A 16,062-nucleotide genomic window follows, 5' to 3' on the forward strand; every position below is an offset into this window, starting at 1 on the left:
GCTCTGGGAAAGCATGGCTGTGGATGTGGCTCAGTGGTTAAGTGTGCCTGGGTTCAATCCCTGGTACCACACACATACACACACATACACACACAAAACAAAAACAAAAAAACCCCCACAAAACAAAAAAAAAAGTTGGATAATTTAGGCATGAGCAGTTTATTGCATATCAAGTATAGCTTCATGAAGAGTTTATTTTTAAAGTTGATATTCACTATGAAGAAGGTCAAATAGTTCACTCATAAATGGAGGTTTGCTTAGGAGATGATAGATTAGCCCCAGATTCTGCCACAATGAACAATGACCCCCAGCTGGGCCACTGACTGGCATCTTGGGCAAGCTACTTAAGCTCTGGGAGATGAGGTTTCTCCAAATCAAAGTAGTGGTGACACATCTACAAGCATCCCATTGCTGTGGCCTTTGAAGGAGTTCATGTGCATAAAGCTCTTAGCACAGAGCCCAGCAGATAGGAGATGCCTCATGGCTGTCTGGTAGGATAGTATATTTATTACTTTTAGGGCTGGGGAGTACTTAGATACCCTAGACCACCCGCAAACAGATGAAAATTCCTTTGACTTGACCTGAGCAAAGAGCAGTGCTCTGTACTGCCTTGGAACATAGACATGAGAGTTTCCAAAGTGCTGTGGAGCAGTTTGCTCTCCTTGGTTGATGTGCATGCTCTAATTTCACAGATACCAGTCTTAGCCAGCAAAAAATTCTTTTTGGATTAGGAGAACTTCCCAAAGGAAGTGACTAATCACAGAATTTCAGAATCAGATGAGACGAGAACAACCCTAATCCAACATTGTCATTTTACAGAGATGAAAATTGAGGCTGTGAAAGGAAGCTTCTTGTCCAGGTTATAAAATGATGGGATCAGGTGGGAATCTGGCTCCCCAGTGAATGCTCTTGTCTGTGTGTGTGGCCCTGCCCTCCAAGCTAGATTATTCTCTTAGTTAGAATAATGGCAGGATCAGCTGAAGCCATGTCCAGATGATTGAAACTCACGGACTCTGAATGAATGAGATTCTCTGTCTCCAGTTGAGTTTCAAAGAATTCAGGAGGAACCTGGCCAAGGCTTGGTTTTCTTTGCCTGTGATACAGACAGGGCTGCTTGGTTGGGTCCCACCTCTTTGCTCAGCTTCTCTGCCTCTGCCATGTGTTTCAGATCCATTTATGTATGTAAGATAGCTTTGGAAATGCCTGCTTAAAAACAATTGAAAACAAATTGGATTTCTATTGCCTTGACCGTATGTATAGGGGTTAAAAAGTTCTATCCATTTCTAGTGACAAGCAGCTCAGAAAGGTAAATTTTTTGGAGGCCCAATTTCCAGAAGATTGACATAGAGGCAGCTTTAGTGAGAGGGTGGTGGAACCCTTCACGTGTTTGAGTCTTAGCATTTCTTGCTTGTAAACATAGGCAGTAAGATGGAATGTTCAGATGGCATCTTGATGGTCATTTTTTCTCCTGGTCTTTGGTCTAACCCTGTGGGATTGGAAGGCAGGATGATTATAGGTCCTGGTGACAGTGAGAGTGAGACTTGAATTGGTTCAGTGGCTTCTCAAGATCAGCAGCTGCTGTGCAGCATGGATTGAACCCAAGTCCGTGGGTGTAGAGTCATTCCCAAGCTCTTTACTCTTCCAGAACACCTATTCTGAGATTTCTCTTAGGGGTCTGAACTTGAAGAAAGTGTCTTCCATGTGTACATGTATGCACATGTGTGAGCAGATGTACAGGGAGGACCAAGGGATTCTTTTCCCCTTTGAGGACAAAGTCAAGTTGAGTTTTAAGATAGATGTATTTTGTGTTTCAATTCTCAATATAAGATGCCAAAATATGCTCCATGCAGAGCCACAGTTAATTGATCTTTCTTTTCCTTCAAACATTTGCCATATGTGCTTTCTCCATGTTGCATTCATGCTTATATATATATATTTTCTCCATTTTTTGTGGACATGATTTTTTTCTTTTCTTTTTTGTTGGTACGTACTTCAGCACTTCTCTTCTAAAAGCAAACACATTCTCATTTATTACCACAATATGAAATTTATACCTGAGTTAGCTAAAATAATGTATGATTATTATCTACTTTCTAGTCCATATTCAGATTGGCCCAATTATCCAAAAATGTCATCTTGGTTTTTTTCCCCCCCTAAACTAGGATCTAAACACAATTTATGCATTACATTTGGTTGGTATGTTGAACCAACATTCCTAATAAGCAGTTTTCATGAGCTGGAATCATCTCTAAATTAGAGTGAAACAGTCCTCTCCAGCTGAGGCAGCTGTTAGGGGCTGACCAAGAAGGTCTCATGGGAATATATGTGACTTCCCTCTGATGTCTGTGGACCAATCAGTAGGAGGAGCTGGAATCACTGTGCCAGGATGGAGAGTCTCAGTGCTGCAGCGGAAGGCAGAGCCACGCAGCTTCTTGATGCAAAGGCCATGGATTCCGAGGAGCTGAACCAGAGCCCCGAAGCCATGGCTGGTTATGCAAGAGTCAACTGGGAGATGACAGAGGAGTCATATAAGCAGCGTGGAGTGTAAGCCTATGGACATTTTGGGAACAAGGGACAATTGCCAGGAGGTTTGGGGACCCTTTTTGAAATAAGATGTCAGATTTGGACAACAGGGGTCCCTGAATGTGTGTTTTTACTCTCACTTCTTATTTTGTTTTTCATTTCCATTTTTCATTTGCCCTTGTAGATATATAGGGATTTTTTTTCTTGAATTTGCTGCAGTCTGACTAGAGGCCCTTAATGATCACAACATCATTAAGACATGTTGTAACTATTGCTTGGCTGAGGTTCCCATCACAGGTGCCTCTCGCCCTCCGTCCTGGCCTTGGTTAGGGAGCGACCGTCACCTGTGGCTGCCTTCCCTTCTGTGGTGTGAGTTGCAGCCCCTGTGTGGATGCGGTACCTGGCTGTGGTGCAGTGAAGATGCTCTTGGAATAGATACACTGGCCCAGGGTTGTGAGTGCGCGGTGGGGAGAACACTATGGGAGCACACGGGCAGGAAATGGAGAAATGAACGCATGGCTGCGTGCATGAAGATTCGATAATTAGTATGTTTTCTAAGAGGTTAGTACTAAAGATTATTGGAAGATGATGTGAATATTTATTCGATGGATACTTACAGAATGCTTATTATGCCATAGCACTGTTTTAATGACTGTGTAAATAACACATTTAATTTTCTTATAAGCTTAGTGGGTAAGGACTATTCCATTTCTTACCTCATGTTCGAGGAAACCAAGGCATAGAGAGGTTCAGTGACTCGCCCAAGTTCACATGGGTAGGATGTAGTGGGATCACGACTTGATTCCAGAGTCAGCTCCCAGCCATGTCACTTTATGATCCAGAGTCAGAGAAATCGTTTCAGGAACTGGTGGGTGCAGATCTCCTTCCCAGGGCTGCTACTAATACTGTCTTGGGCTCACAGAGAGCAGAATACCTGATCCTGGCTTTGTTGTCTTGAGGGAGCCAGGTGTCTCAGCCATTCTTGAGGCCTGATGTCTCACCTTGTTCACCTTCACCTGGCAGGACTTCAGTGACTGGGGATGCTGCATGTGGTTGCCCTGGAACTTTAAGGAGTGGCTAAGGCACTTGATAGAGATGGGAAATCCGTGTCCTCTCAGGGTGTTCAGGAGGGCTTCTGAGCTGCCATGGTGGCTACGCCCAAACCACCTGTCCTTCCATATGACCTGATCTGGTCACCAGGATTTCAGACCAGCACAAAGGTTGAGCCGGGGAGCTCGACTGTATGGTGGCTGAGCAAAGCATCAGGGTTCTGTTGGGCTTCTCTGTAAAGCCAGAGCCAGGGGCATCGGCTCCCATGACAATGTAATTCTCTCTCGAAGAGGAGCATTTGTTGGTGTTTCATATTGTTGTTCAGTGGTTTGAATTGATGCCCATAGCTTGTCTTCATGTGTTGACAGAGCTGAAGTAGGGCCATCAGCGGTGTGGTCTTCCAGAGTTAGAAGGGACCTTGAACAGCTAACCAGCCCCTACAGTGGTTTTGATCATTGCACTGAACAATCTTTCCTGAGCTCATAATCATGCCTGCACACACACGAAAGAAAACAGAAAATAAAAACACCTCAGGGAGCTTGCAGTCTAGTGGATCTTCTCATACTCAGCCTTTTGTGAAAAGAAGAACTGGGAGGGAGAAGGGCTACTGCAGAGGATCACAGGAGGACAGTGCTTGGCACCATGGGAAAGAGGGAGATCCAACAGGCACACCCCAGAGGGACAGGGACAAGGACAGCTCAGGCTCTAGAGTCAACACACCTAGATTTGATTCTTGGTACCACTACCTATTTGATCTATGATGGAGAGCAAATGGCTTCATCTTTCTAAGTCTCAGTTTTCCCAACTATAAAATGGGCTAATAGTATCTATCTGTTGGGTTTACCCAGGATAGTGCCTGGGGCATTGCATCAATTGACATCTAACAAAATAAGAGGAGGGCCATTTCGCACAGGGAAATGTACTGCCACAAATCTCAGCAGGTTCTAGGGTATTACTCAGTCATTACTACAGTCCATTGACTGCACTAGCAGCCTAATGAAGACCATGTGGCCAGGAAAGGATTCATGAGCCAGGCAAGCTGTATCTTCCCAGCATTTGACCTGCTGAGCCTACCCTTGTGGGGCCTCACTTTCTCTGTACCTGAAATGGTCAGGTAGCCTGGATCAGTCTAGAAGCGTTTACTGCATGGAAGCAGGAAGCAGAAGACAGTGCAGATCATGCTTGCTGAGCTTGCAATGCAGCAGCCCTATCTTCTCCTGAATATGTAGAGGCCCATTGGGATGACTCACCAGGGACTAGAGGCTGGCCTCCCATGGAAAGGGGTGCTTAAAGAATTTTTCTCCCCTAAAGGAGTATGGAACCTAACTATAGAGGTTTAGAGAGAAGGCAAGAGAAAGAAACAGGAACTGACACTTACTACTTGCCTACCATAGCTAAGTACTTCCATCTCTAAACCCCTAGCCCTTGCTTCAAGCCCAGTAGGCAGGCAATACCATTCCTATGTTGTTCTGAGATAGGCTTAGTGAGGCTCAGATAAGGCAAATAGTTTGCCAAAAGTCACACAGCTCTCTGAATTTTAAAACACTTTCCACTAAACCTCTCTCCTGTTCACAGTGTGGAAAGACAGGAGGACTACATCTTGGGAGACAGGGAGTTGGCATCAAGAGTGTGACACTGTAATCCCTGTTTATACAAACAGTTCTGGGAGGAAGCTTTTTAGCCATTTTAGCAGTAGATAGGCAGGGTTCTGCATAGTGGGGATGGAGCAGATCTAGGCTCTGCCCTTGTGAGAAGTAAGAAGAGTAAATATAACCATGGTCAGGCATGGCCAGAAAGGTAATGTGATGGATGGAGAAGGACTGGGAAGCTGGTGGGGTCGTGGATATTGTCATAGTTTGGGCTCTCCTCTTCTAGGAAAGAACTTGGGTGTAACTCACTTATGTCAATGTTGATTCCAGGAAGGTTGGAGGAGGGAGTAGGGAAGAGGTAAGGAGGGAATAGACACTCATAGAGGGTGAATTCGTGCTGAGTCCACCCCTATGGGCACCGAGGGCTCAGTCCCACTACTTCTTCTGAGAAACTGTGGTCATTGCAGGATAGCTGCCCATCAGGGGGTGAGAAGGCTGAGGCATTTTCCCACCCGCCTGTGCTCTTCATTGCCATGTGTTTCTTCTAGGGGCATTAATTCCAAACTACTTGCACCCTGCCCCACGTGCAGGTTCTTACTGCCAGAGTTCCCAGTGCCCTACTTGAGGTAGGAAGCCTGCATGATGTGGAGAACATCTGTGAAAGCCACATGGGTCCATATGTCTTCTAGAGATCATATGATTGGGGGCGACATTGGAATTGAGACCTGACCAAGAAGAGCAGATATAGAACAGCCAGGATGCTTGCTGGGGACCCATCCTTTATCTCTCTAAAGGAATCTGCAGAAAGCTCATCAGCCATCGCCCAGGAGGTGCAAATCCCTAGCCAAGGTGCATCTTTGCCTCCTCATGCTCTTTTGACCTGTCCATGGGGTCATACAAATATGTCTTACTCTTCTTTAGTCAACAGAACTTACAAATAGCCTTAGAAAAATATGTACCTCTTCAGATGACTTAAGTCCTGCTCAGTCACACCAGACTCTACCTTTAAATGCTTCAAACACTCAAACAGCTCTAAGATGTGCCTAAGTGTTCCCACTACTCTGCCACACTGCTATATTTAATCCCAATGCCCATTTACAGTCCTTTAATACATTCTGTTTTTTTTTTTTTTTTTTTTCTGGAAGAGAAGCATGTGAAAGATTTGTCTTTCTGGCTTATTTTAAAACAATCACCACCATCAACAAGAACAACAATAATACACACACACACACACACACATATACACATACACCCCACTTTATAAATCAGGCAAAGGAAGACCAAAGGGGCTACTTAATTCTTCCAATTTATTCCATTCAACAGCAAAGTACTTTTAAAAGCCCATGCAATTACATGGCTTTTTTTTTTTTTAATAATGATTATTCTGTAGTGAGCTTCAAATAAGCCCAGAACCCATCAAGCACCTCTGTAAGTCCTTCTGCGCAATGTGATACTCCCACAACTGCACTGAGTGCTGGGAAGAGCAGCCCTTGTTCACTGCTGGCATTTGGTTCTGCTGGGTTTCCCGTTGTGCGCGCCTTCCTTTCTTACCAGCTACCATTTCTAATATCAGTATGCATAGAAAAGGCAAGCACAGTTTATCTGGGCTGAAACATCGCTCTCCCTGAAAGTGCAAATGCATTGCTTTCTATTTACAGTGGGGCATTTCCTGGAAAATCTGGTGTGCGTGCTCTCTCACAGAACACTCATCAATAATAGAGTTGATGTATTAAATACCTACTATGTGCCAGATATTTGGAAAATTTTATACATAGTCTCCTTTCATGTGATCTTCACATTGATGTTACCAAATAGCATAATTCTCTTTAAAAGATGAGAAGCTCAGCCCCTGTGACTTGCCTGAGGTTACCCATAAAGCAAGTGGACAAGATTCTGACCCAAATCTGTCCGTCTCTACAGCCCAGGAGCCCATAACCTGTTGTTTCTCAAAGTGAGTGAGATCTCCAGCTCAGTGGCATCTGCCTCACCTGGGACTTGCTGGAAATGCCAGTCTTCAGGCTCCTCCCAGATCTGCTACAGGTGGGGCTCCTTAGGCCCTGTCTTAACAAGCCATCCAGGTGCTTCTGATGCCCAGCAAAGTTTGGGGAAAACGGTCACACCCATCTGCTTACTACTAATACATGACTAAACCAGTGGTTAAAATTTGATGGAATTTTAAAATTTACCCATGTCTTTGTAAGTATAATTAAAATGGGAAAAAAATCTCAACAAACTTCTATTTTTCCTTTAATAAGTAAGCCTTTAAAATTTTGAAATGTTTTAACTTGCAGTCAACCATTTGGATTGGTATTCAGGCCTCACGATTTACTAGCTCTGCAATCTTGGGGAAATTGCTTAACTTCTCTAAGCCTCAGTTCCCAGGTCTGCATTTTGCAAATGATAATGATCCTTTATAGGATTCTTGCAAGGATTAAATGAGTCAGTGTCTGCAAAACTGTTTAGCATAGCACCGAGTGAATCATAAGCCCAATAAATATTAGCTAATTGTTAATAATTAATTATATGATTAGTTTGCTTATGCTAGTTTTGGTAACAGTATCTAAACTGGTTAATGCTTTCATTTAATTACTTGCTTATTTTATAGTATTAAGGATCGAATCCAACTCCCCACTCATGCCAGGCAAGTGTTCTATCACTGAGCTACACCCCAGCCTGGTTAAAGCATTTGTAATCGTATACTTCATTAAGAAGTTCAGCAGCAGTTTTATTAAGCAGTTTCTTATAACTGAAATGAGTGATATTTTTATAGGACCTGCCATTCTTATGTTTAAATCTTAGCAGTACGGGTAGTTATCAGAGCAACTGTCCAGAAAAGATCGTCAACATATCCACAAAATGTTATCAATGGAAATCCTACACACAGTAGGTGCTTTCATTGTGTGTGTGTGTGTGTGTGTGTGTGTGTGTGTGTGTGTGTAACAGTGGATTAAATGAGTAGTCAATGACAGATGCCAATTCTAGTCTTAAAATTGTTCCATACAATACATTTGGGTTGGGACTGGGGGCAGGAAGCTGTCTCTTAATTTTTTTTTTTCTGTAGGCCCAGCACATAGCATACATTCTGGCACAGAAATAGATGATCAATAATTACTTGTTGGCTGAATTTATTAATTTTTAACAGCAATGCTTGTTACTTTAATCTCTTCTATCATAGCATGCTTTGTGATACTATAAGCAAAGATTTAGAGTAAAAGTATATTTCTCTCCCTATGTGCTCCACTGCCCAACAGTTTTTAAAAATGAAGTTTTCTAAGCGCTTTCAAATAGGACTGAGAAGCCTAAAGACTTGGAACTTGGCTTTGTTTTGCTACCAGGCTGGGATGTGACAAAGGCCTGTCACATAACTCTGGGGCTCTTTTATTCATGTGCAACTGGAGAAGGTCAGGTGGATCTGTGTTTCCCACCAGGGACAGGTACCAAATGGCTGTGTGTGTTACCTAAGGGAGGTGTTAAATAACGTTGAATCACATGGTGACAAAGTTTGGTTTCAATTCCTATTCATTCTTTGTGATTTAGTTGAGCAGAGAGCCTGATTTGGTGCAGAAAGGTATTTAATATCTCAGTGACGCTTGCTCATCTCCCTGTTTAACAAAGGCCTGTCTGGATGAGGAGGCAACAAGATTGACCTTGTGTTATTCTCTTGGTATTTATTCTTTAACTTTTTCTATCTATCCACAAAGAGATGGAATTTCCTAAATTACCATGATGAGATACATTTTCTTTTTTACTAAATTGATTCAAGAAACAAATAGTTGGATTTAAATAAAAGATATTAGGCTAATAATAGTACAGGAAGTCTGTGGCTATGTCTGAGATCAAGAAGATGGAGGGGGCTTCATGTGAAAAGTTAGAAGACCACCACAGTCCTTGGGTTCTGTTGTCTGGGAGATAGTAGGAAAGGAGAACAAACTTCTCTTTGGTCAAGATTGTGTCTGGCCCAGCATTGTAGCACATACCTGTAATCCCAGCTGCTTGGGAGGTTGAGGCAGGAGGGTCACAAGTTCAGGGCCAGCCTGGGCAACTTAGTGAAACCCTCAACAACTCAGCAAGACCCTGCCACAAAATAAAAAAATTAAAAGGTCTAGGAAAGAAACTCAGCAGAAGAGTATTTATCTAGCACATGCCAAGTCCTAGTTTCTAACCCCAGTATCCCCTGCCACTTACAGATTGCAGGTCTATATAGTCAGGCCAGGAGTTGGGGCAACTTGGGAGCATTAGTCCTGGGACAGTGCTTGAAGCCAGGGCCACCACAGTGAGCCCCCACTTCTCCCACATACACTCACCCTGAATTTCTGGTCCTAGCTCTGTATGTATATTGTAGAAACCTTCTTAGACGATGCTCATGCCCAGTTAGGGTTCCAGATAAGAACATAAAATTCAGCTCACATCTAGAATCTGAAAATCCTAAGGAGATAATTGTAGATTCAGAGAAAGCTGATTGACAAAAATGTTCACCTGGTGTTGTTTATATGCTCAAATGACTGGAACAGACCCACCTGCTCAACAGTAAGAGTTAGTTACAGCATCCCCAGGGCAGAATGTTATAGAGGCTATTCAAAATCATACATAAGGGTAGCATAGAGACGTGGGGAGAACATCTATGGTACAAGGCAAAGGGAGAAAATGGTATACTTCGTTGAATCTAGTGCTTTATTTCAATTACATAAAAGATACAGAAACAGAAGTAAATATGAGTGCATTCATAGTGGTCTTTTCTGGTTGGAGTGATTATGTCTTTTAAAAATGGTTTTTCATATTATAAGACTTTTTCTGACAGTTGGAATCGTGCCAAATCATAGGTGTGTGTCAGATGGGCTGAATTAAAATCCTGGCTATGCCATTATGAATGTGTGATCTTGCACAAGTACTTAACCTTGTGATCCTCAACCTCCTCACCTGAAAAATCAAAGAATTCCTTTCCATGGGTGGTTGTGAGCATTAAATGAGATGTTGCACACGAAACACTTATTGGAGTGCCTGGCTCATAGCAGTTTCTCAATAAGTAGTACCTGCCATTATTTAATAATAGGCATAATTGCTATTGTTGTCATTGTTTTTCATATAATTATTTTTACTGCTGAATTGAGAAGGCGTATCAATTTGCTATTCCAAAGAGAAAGAGTCAAGCTGTAAAAATGTAATTTTGACGTCCCTCCCCTCTGCTCCGTGTATAAACACGTAGGCAGCCTGTGGACTGCTGGAGTGAACAAATGCGCATGTGTACACGCATTCTGGTGGTGCTCACTGAGTATGGGTAACAGGAAGACTCACTTCACCTAACATACGCTTACAGAGCCTTCATCACATGCCAGATTCTGGCTTTCCTTCTTTAAAAAGAAAAGAAATAAAATTCACAGAACAGAAATTAACCTTTAACCATTGAAAGAGAACTGTGCAATTCAGTGATATTTAGCACATTCGCGATATTGCACAACCATCGCCTCTGTCTAGATCCAAGATGTTTTCATCACTCCAAAAAGAAACTGTCCCATTAAAGTGCCTACCCCTACTCCCCCAGCCCTGGCAACCACAAGTCTACTTTCTGCCTCTTCAGCTTCTAATTTTCTCTGGACCCAAGTGTAGAATTTGAACCTTGCCTTCCCTTGGTTGGTGCTCATCATCCTCCTTCCTTTGCCTGTAGGTCAAAGATCCCATGAAGTGAACAAGTAGACCCAATTCCCACTTCCTTGGTTGGAAGTCTTTAGCTCTCTGCAGTTGAAACTAAAGAGACTCAGTGAATTCATTTAAAATGCATTTTTTTTCCTCATTAGGTATTTGGGGCTTTTAATTTTGGCTTGATCAGAATGTCAGGTGTTTCAGTTCTAGTTCACCTGAGGACCCCTGGTGGTGGGGGGGTTGCCCTCCGGGTGACAGTTTTTCTAGAGCAGGGCTGGGCAGTTGCAATGGGGCAGCCCTGACTGGTAAGATGGCAATTGCTCTTTGGGACTTGGGACTGTCTTGCTGTCTGATTTGAACTGAACCTGAGTTCAAATCCTGGCTCTGCTATTCTTTAGGTGTGTGACTTTGGTCAAATGCATGCAGTCCCTAAGCCTCGGTTTCTTTGTCTCTGAAAGAGTAATCACTGTGAATATTTTGTAGAGGGTTAAACAAGGTAAAGGCTTTGAGAGGTCCCCAGGATATTATTACCATCATACCCTTGCTCTGCTTCCTTGGCAGTGGAGTGGTATATTACCAAGATTACTCAAGAATCTAGAACAAGACAACCTGAGTTTAAACTTTAGTCCTGCTACTTATCAGTCACGGGCCAGTGGGTTCCATGGAAAAGAAGACCACGGAGATGGGCAGGCTCACTTCACACTAGATTCTTTTATTTAAAGCCCTGGGGATCGAACAAGTTCCTTCACCTCTCACAACCCCCCTCATCAGCTGGAGGAGGGTAGCAGAGCCTCCTTCCCAGAGTTGTTGAGATAGAATGAGACCATGCATGTGAAGTGCTGAATGTCATTTCTATTACTTATGGTGCTGAACATGTGCACATGGACTCAAATGTCTTCATGGGCCAGGTTGGGTCGCCACCCAGGGTAGTAAGTGGATAGGAGAAGAAAGTTGGAGCTGAGGGAGTAGGAAAGTTCAGGGGAGCAGCATTGCAATTCAGTTTTATTTTTCATTTGTAATCCGACTGGAAAAAGAACACTGGCTGGGGTTGGGGGCTCAAATTGAGCCGGTGAGTTATGTACTCTGTTGACCTCTTCCTTAGGGTAAGCCTTGGTTTCTTCATCTGCAAAATGGAGATATCAGTACCTTATTTGACCACTTCCCAGGGTTGCTTTGAAGAAAAAGTAGAGCAAACATGTATGTGAAAGTATTTTGTGAACTGTAAAATGCTATGTAAATGTAACTGATTATTATTTCAAAGATGCCTGTTGGAATCATATCAAACAATTAGTGCTCCCATTTAGTCAAGGTGATTATCTTTTGTGTCATAAACATGCATAGAGGAACTATTGGTTAGTAGATCTTTGCCTTTACTCAAGTAGTCTACGAACTGGAAAAGATGGAGAATTCCTTCACAAAGGGGCCATATCTCTAGTCTATTGACAGCATGTCATGTGGAACTCAAAATTGCTTTTGTGGATGCAGATAGATGGCATCTATTAGTTGTTTCTTGTCGTCATGACCTGCCAGATAGGAAAATTAAATGTGCCTACAAATATTTCAATATCTATGCTGTGTGAAGTTTTAATATTCATTTGGAGCAGTGAGTGGAGAGAAAGAGAGACAGAGAAATATCCACATTCTTTACTTGGCTAGGAGATTGCTAAGTTCAATAAGAATTCTTTGAGCACCCACCATGAGCTAGTGAGTGAACAATGGGCCAGGGTCTGCCAAAGAAAGACTAAATTGAAAGGCTGACATCTTCACCTTCACATACTTTTTCAGAAGGCACAAGTGAATCCAAGGTCAGGCAGGATTCTTTGCCCACTCCCATGGGGAGCTGATGAAATTTGCCCAGAGGTTGAGAAGAGGGAAGTGGGTGAACTGGATGCAGAGCAGAGGTGAAAGTGTTTGCAGCGAAGTGAGAGAAAGAGGAGAGTGGGAGGGAATCTGTTAGACTTCAGAAACAAACGCTGCAGCCTGCTAGGATAGGAGTGAGTGCCTGCACTTGCAGTTGGGACCAAGAGTCAGTAGCTTGGAATCATAAAAACTAAAATGCACAGGGGTGTGGCTCAGTGGTAGAACATTTGCCTAGCATGCACGATGCCTTGGGTTTGATCCCCAGCACTGTCAACAAACAAAAACAAAGCCAAAATGCATTGAACATTTGGGTGAGAAAGCACACAGAAGAGAATGATTTAGCTAGTATATATTTTTTTCCAGCAATGCAAAAATGAATTTGCAAGCATTATTGTTATAGCTGTGAAGGAGAGAGCTGTACTAAAGGTATGCATGGCAAATGAAAATAAGTTGTAAAATATATATTGTTAATTTTAAGAGTATGTTGATAATTTAAGTGTCACTGATATTTGGTATTTTTGAACATTGTCATTGTCATTTTTTTTATATCAATGTAAAATATGTTCACAAGTTCACTGGTGATTTCATTCCCCTAATCCTATTTTTTCCCCAGTAAGGTCCTAAATTCCTCAAGCCTGACTTCTCCTGCCCCAGGGGCTTTCAGAAACCTAACCCCCATGGTTGGGACTGCCGTGTGTGAAATGGTAACTGCCCTCAAGGAGCTTACAATCTAGCTGGGGGTAGATGACTTGCACATGAACACAACTAGACTGTGAGCTTCTAGAGGGCAGGGACCTTACCCTTGTCATCTCTCTGCTCACCCTGCACACCCTCCCTGAGGGATCTCATCCATCCCCATGGCGTCAACCACCACCTGTGTGCTGAGGACCCTCTAGGCCTGAGCTGTCTCCTGAGTGCCACACCCTGCTCTCCTGCTGTCTCCCTGGGTGGGATGGATGATCCACAGCACTGTCAACCCAACCTGCTCTACAAACCCAGCTTGTCCTCGCTCCTCAAGGCCAGCCCTGGCTCCTGGGTTCCAGGGCTTGGTCCCCCACATCAAAGATCCAGGGTCACCTTCTGGACGGAGCTTGATGGAAAGTGCTTATGTTTCAATGTTAAGTGAAAAGGGGGGCCTTTCTCATTGTACAGACATCATGAGCCCATTAAATATATGGGTTGAAGGAGAAATGTAAAAATGGTTGTCTTTAGTGATGAGAACGGTTGTTTCCTTTTTCTGACACTGGTGTGCTTTCCAAATCTCCTGTAATGAATATGTATTATTTTTATAACCAGCAAAAATGTCTAATAAAAATGGGTAAAAGGTTATCGATTTGAGTGTTATTTTCTGTATCCCTTTTCCCTTGGTGTCTCACACAGTCTGTGAGGCTCTGGCGTATATCTTCCCAGCTGGGAGGCTTGTGGCTTTGTGTTCTTTTTGATAATTCTGTTCCCCATTAGACTGTGAGCTCCTAGAGAGTAGAACCCATGGCTTATTCATCTCGTGTTCCCAGTGCCTAGCACAAGCCTACACAGGTAACCACTCAATATGTGTTCTTGAAGGAAGGAATAAGAGTACCAAAAAGGGAAAGGGCAATAGGATTCTCAAACTTAATAATTTCCCTTCCCAAGACTCTTTGCTTATTATGTTTTTAATCTACTGAAACACTAATTTTCAAATCAGTAATTCAAATGTTTCTTACTTTTTGTAATCAAAGACCCTATAAATGCCAACCAGAGCTCCTCTTGGGCTCAATGTGGCCTTTTTAGCCACCATCCCAAGTCTGACTTGAGCAGAGCGCCCTCTGCCTGATACCTCCCTCCAGCACAACACTCAGAACTGTCTGGGGTCCTTGTCTGGGACTGTGTGTACATTCTGGAGCATCCCTTTAAGTGGAAAAATGGGAAACTGTGGTGTTTGAGGAAAGAGGAGGGCCTAGGAGCAAAATAATATGAGAAATATGACAACTGCAAACTAATTGTGTGTTTACCCCATGCCAGGCATTGTGCTAGGCATCAACATGCACTGTCCCCTTCAGCCCTCCCTGTAGCCCTGTGAGGTGGGTATGATACTATCCCCATTGTGTCAATGAGGAAACTAGAGGCCTAAAGATACCTAGATGGAGAAACTCAAATTTGCATCATAGTCTACTAATGTTTTCCCCCCTCTAATTAACACTATGCCATAGGTGGTATTATTATTATTATTATTATTATTATTATTATTATTATTATTATTAATGTCTCCATTTTGCAAATGGTGAAACCAAAGCCAAGGGGACTGAGTAACCTGAACAGGTCAACACCACATTCTTCTCTTGAAGTTACAGGAGGAGTGAAAGGATGAAGGGGGTGTTTGTTGAAGAGGAGGAACAGCACCTGCAATTTTGAGCCTTGTTTGGTAAAGTGCAGAGCTTAGCCTGGAATGCCCAGAGCTTTTCACAAGGTCTGCAACACTTATGAAGTTGTAGGCAATTTGTTCCATGGATGTATAGTTTTCTGGGAGGTTATTCAAAGAAGTTTGTGTGGTCAAAAAAAAAAAAAGTTAAGAAAGCAGACAATGGCCTGGAGAAGAATGGGTCTTGAGTCTCGCTGAGTGCTGGGAAGTTAGCCATTAATTTTCACCCAGAAGAAAGGGGTGTATTCTTTTTGATAAAACATCTTCTCACTTGGAGAAATCATCCTGGAGTGTGTGTGTGTGTGTGTGTGTGTGTGTGTGTGTGTGTACGTGTATATATACATGTCTTTTAAGTATGTCAAGTCAATTGATTACCCAAATCAGTCAACAGATATTTATTCAAAAAGAGACCTGATAACTTCCTAGTCCATCAGAGTTGTTTAAAGAAGGGTTTCTGCCTTAGGTGGAGTTTGGACTAATGAGATAATAATAATTACCATTTATTGAGTGTTGATTCCATGCCAGGCAACACTGCTGGAACTTTAAATACACAGTTGCACTTAATCCTCACAACAACCCCAACAAGGAAGGTTATAAAACTCTGGGGTTGTTTACAAAGGAAGGGAACCCAGAGGGTTTGAATGTCTTGCCTAAAGTCAGAGTAACTCAATCTCTCTGCAAGTAGAGGAGCCAAATTTGACTGTTTCCAAGAATCCACATTTCCCCCTCCCTTTCCCTTTCTTGATGTGCAGTTAGTGGGTTTCCACCCAAAGTAAGGTTCATCCAATTATCAGATTAATAAATACATGTTATTCAAGCAAAAACTTTGTGCCTACTCATTAGCCAGGCTCTGTTGATCAGGGAGTCTCATCTTGGGTGGCAAATTGGACAAGATTATCTTCAAGTTCCCTTCAAACTTAAAGTTTTCCTCTCTAAATAAATAAATATTAAAAAATCAGTCTTTAATTGTTCTGACAAAGCAGAAAACACTGCCCTGCCACCTCC

At 42.7% G+C, this 16,062-nt stretch overlaps 1 protein-coding gene across 20 annotated transcripts in view; it reads left to right on the plus strand.

Moving 5' to 3' along the window:
- Positions 1 to 16,062, plus strand: part of Tenm4 (teneurin transmembrane protein 4) — a 2,842,490-nt gene that overhangs the window by 2,145,276 nt on the left and 681,152 nt on the right. The window lies entirely within an intron of this gene.

The sequence above is a fragment of the Marmota marmota genome, unplaced genomic scaffold, assembly GCF_001458135.2.
Source record: "Marmota marmota marmota unplaced genomic scaffold, marMar, whole genome shotgun sequence".
Classification (NCBI taxonomy): domain Eukaryota; kingdom Metazoa; phylum Chordata; class Mammalia; order Rodentia; family Sciuridae; genus Marmota; species Marmota marmota.